The 4,588-nt window shown below is 38.9% G+C and overlaps 1 pseudogene; it reads left to right on the top strand.

Annotated features, from left to right (window-relative positions):
- The first annotated feature begins 253 nt into the window (after positions 1-253).
- Positions 254-845, top strand: LOC110565905 (large ribosomal subunit protein uL6-like; annotated as a pseudogene).
- The last annotated feature ends 3,743 nt before the right edge of the window (positions 846-4,588 follow it).

A 4,588-nucleotide genomic window follows, 5' to 3' on the forward strand; every position in this document is an offset into this window, starting at 1 on the left:
AATGCACTTCAGAAAGAGCATTTAAATTCATGTGGTTCTGTGTTTGATGAAACATGTCTGTGGTCCTGACTACTTAGAGGATGAAGCAAAAGGATTGCTTGTGCCCCAGTTTAAGGATGGCATGAACAATATAACAAGGCCTTGAGCTAGCTAGAGGACATACTTGAATGGATAGATAGATAGATAGATAGATAGATAGATAGATAGATAAGAATTGTAACAGGGCTCTCTTTGTCCCCTCTCTACTGGGAGAATGAAGACCATTCTCAGCGATCAGACGGTCAACATCCCAGAAAATGTCGACATCACTCTGAAGGGGCGCCCGGTCATTGTGAGGGCCCCAGGGGAACCCTGCGGAGGGACTTCAATCACATCAACGTAGAGCTGAGTCTTCTAGGAAAGAAGAAGAAGAGGCTCCGGGCTGACAAATGGTGGGGCAACAGAAATGAACTGGCCACTGTGAGAACCATCTGCATTCATGTTCAGAACATGATCAAGGGTGTTATACTGGGCTTCCGATACAAGATGAGGTCTGTGTATTCTCACTTCCCCATCAACATTGTTATCCAGGAGAATGGGTCTTTGGTTGAAATCCGAAATTTCTTAGGTGAAAAATACATCTGCAGGGTTCGAATGAGGACAGGTGTTGCTTGTTCTGTCTCTCAAGCCCAGAAGGATGAATTAATCCTTGAAGGAAATGATATTGAACTTGTCTCAAATTCAGCGACTTTGATTCAGCAAGCCACAACAGTTAAAAACAAGGATATCAGAAAGTTTTTGGATGGTATCTATGTGTATGAAAAGGGAACTGTGCAGCAGGCTGATGAATAAGACCTAACTTAACCCTGCTCCAGAAACAAGATCCTGAATTATAAGTTTGATTTGGAGTGTCTTTTGGAACAATAAAACTTATTGATTTGTTTGTCCTTGGGAAAAAAAAAAAGAATTGTAACAGGAAAGAACAGAATAGATTAACCAATTGTGCATGAGAAGTAGTCAGGTAGAAGCACCTACATAATCTTAGAACAGAAATCCACAGATTAGCCAACCACAAACAACCTTTTCAACATTTATCTATTTATTTATCTATCTATCTATCTATCTATCTATTATTTATTTATTTATTTATTTATTTATTTATTTGGCGAATATGTGACTGTATTTTGGGAGGATGTGCACACATACCACAGTGTTTATATGGAGATCAAAGGACTTCTTTTAGTAATTGGCTCTAACCTGTTGAGAGAATATCTTGTGTATTGTATGGATGCAACACCTGTCAATTAAAAATCTGATAGCCAATAGAATAGGCAGGAAAAAAAAGGTGGGACATCCTTCAGGCAGAAAGGATACTGGGGGAGAGCCAGACATTTGAGATTCACCTCAGCAAGATGTGAGGAGGACAAATGCATGGTGCCTAAGCAGAGGTAACCAGCCATGTGGCAAAATGGAAATTAGTATAATGGGTTATTTTAAGTTATGAGCTAGTCAGAAAAAAATCCTAACTAGATGGCCTAGATATTTGTTTAATATTTTGAGTCTCTTGAGTCATTTTTCTGGGAGCTTGGGGCCGGGAGGAATCCCTCCATTTTCCTTCTACAACGTGGATCCTGGTAGCAAGTGATGTTACACTTTAGGCCATTTTACCAGCCCAAACCTCAAACCCTTGATCTACTGAAGCTTCCCTCCTCAAGAAGCAGTCATACATCTCTCTATGCCTGCTCTTGGCCTTAAGAAGATGACAAACAATTTTCTTGAGCAGCTTGACTGAGGGAGGACCTGGGAAGCATTTAGTAGCTCCATTTGTATGCCTTAAGATTTGAAATACAGCCAGACAGCCCACCCTCAATGGTATGATCTGCAGTTTGCAGTGCAGTGACCCTACCACTACATAACATGCTAAAAATAGTAAGAACACCACCAAGACAAGGTATACTGCAAACAGAGCTTCCAGCAGGGCATCACCAAATAGCTACGTATACTCTATGAAATAAATAGGAGCAGTTGACCTGTTTACTAACACAGACACCAGTGCAAGGGAAAAAGAAACATTGAAGAAAGAAGGTGTCAAAAGAAGCATAATAACTGTGCAGCACCACATCCCAAAGGAAATCAATAATGACTTTATAAAGTCATTGTAATAAAGTCAATGTAATAAAGTAAAATGCAAATGGGCAATTCAATAGGAGTATGAAGACAACCTGTAATACAAATGAGAAATTTACTGAAGATGCAGATATCAAATATAAGAGTCAAATATAAATCTTTTGTCAAAATTCAACAGATGAAACATATTCAGCATGGAACAGTGGCTGTGAGAGAACTCAGCACAAGCAAGAAAACCAGAGTTTCCATGCCAGCACCCATGTAATTCCGAGTATGACTACCCACCTGTAATTCCAGCTCAAAAGGCAGAGACAAGATCTCCAGAGAACACTCACCAGAGAAGCTATGTTATATGCTATGCTCCCTGGATTTGAATGAGAGAATCTACTGAAAAAAATTAAAAAGTAGGGGGATAGAAAAGAAAAGTTACTAAGGAAGAATCCAGGGTCATACCATACATCTACGAAGATGGGTATCTATGAAGAGAAAGAAAAAAGAAAGACTGAAATGCGATGCAATGCTATTCAGCGCCACAGGTTCCCTTTGAAATGACTATTCTAACTGTACATAAACTCACTGAGGTGTATAGCCATTGGGTATGGATACCTTTGGTGTGTGACATTTTAATTTATTGACAAGCTTTTCATAATGAAGTTTATAAATGTAAAAGTAAAAAATAAGAAAGCAAAATTGATCAGCTACAGTAGTTAATTCCTGAGATTGAAGACAGGTCTTTTGAAATAATTCAGACAGACTGAAAACTATGTAATGACAAAGAGACAAATTTTTGGGAAGGGGAGAGCAGGGAATAGGAAGGGAGGTCTGTGGAGAGGAGGGAAAGGCAGGGTAGAACCACTAAGAGTGCAGAATACCTTTGAGATTTATTCTGTACAATTCAAATGGGATTATTGCTTTTTCCAATGAGAGAGAGGAGTCCAACTGCCATAGGCATGGCACATGATAGGTACTTTTGCATTATTATAAACTAAACCACTGAAGAAATGGAAAGTTTATTTTCCCCTGCAGTTTCAGAGAGATTTTAGCTCGTTGTAGTAGAGGATGCTTGGCTCACGGCAGTGAGAATGTATGGTGGAGTTTCCTCACCCAGCTGTGACCCAAGAAGCAGAAAATAGAACCAGTTATAGGCATAACCCTTCGAGGCCCACGCTGTGGCTTGCTTCTACCACTTAGAATCACCAAAGATGTCAAAAACAGTGGAGCTTCAGAATAGCGCCAAAAGCTGGGAGTAAAGTATTCAAAACTTGGAAACATTTCAAATTCAACACATAACACGAGACAAAGAGAATCCTTAGAGCAGAGAGAGAAGACTCCAGTTACATACAAAAGGAAACTCCTGTTAGATTATTAGTAGATTTAATAGAAATTTTAGGGGGAAGAAAAAAAAATTGTGGTAATATTTGCTTTTCTGACACACAGAGCTGCTGACAGAAAGCACTAAATTTAAAAGTTATCCTTCAGAAAACATAAAATTATGTTCTTTCCAAGTCAAGCCCAAACTGAAGTCTCCCAAGAAACATGGCAGAGAGTCCCGCACCAGAAACAAATTTGATAACTACCACCTTAATGCACACAAAGATAAAAATGTAAGCCAGACACACAAAATAAAGAGAGAGGGGAATTGAGCTCCACTGATACAGGAGTCAGCTTTTACAGAAGAGGGATACCCTTGAAAGGAAACAGAATAAATGTCTTAATTAGAAGGTATAGACTGGGCAAGGAGAGTTTTAAAATACGCAATTATAGGCTGCGTAGAGAATTAGAGAAAACATCTGTAGACTGGTTGTCAAACAAGGCTGTGATTCCCAAATAAAAATAATTCAGACATGAAAAAATAATATATAAATGGCTAACGTATATCTGAAAATTTGTTCAGCAGCACAAACGATGAAAAAAAAGACAGAGCCGCAATGACTAATCATGTGATACCAACTGCAGCTGTTATTAAAATTCGAAAAGTAACAAAAGCCGGTGAGGATGCAGATAGAGAGAGAAGAACTCTGATCCACTGGTTATTAGTAGGAACGTGCAGACTTACAGTAATTGTGCTGGCTCCTCCGTTACTGCCATGTGACCCTGCATTCGGCTACCAGGTGTGTGGACGCAATAAGTGAAATCGGTGTCCTAAGGCGGCATTTGGATGTTCATGTTTGTTAAACATAACCAAAATATGGAATCAACTCAAATTCTTTTTGCAAGTTGAATGAATAACATACATGCATTGTAAATACACGATGGAATGCTATTTGGTATAGCAAGGAGAACAATCTGTAACTTGGAGCAACATGAAAGGAACTGAGGATATTGTATTAATTAAAACAAATCATTCACAAAAACAGACACATACTAAACACTTTTACTTATGCAGAAGCCAAAATTTACTATAGACTAATGGTTAGCAGTCTGGAAGGGGATAGAGGAACAGAGAAGATGGTTAATGACACAGGCTATATCTCCCAGTGTT

Source organism: Meriones unguiculatus, chromosome 20 (assembly GCF_030254825.1).
Source record: "Meriones unguiculatus strain TT.TT164.6M chromosome 20, Bangor_MerUng_6.1, whole genome shotgun sequence".
Taxonomy (NCBI): domain Eukaryota; kingdom Metazoa; phylum Chordata; class Mammalia; order Rodentia; family Muridae; genus Meriones; species Meriones unguiculatus.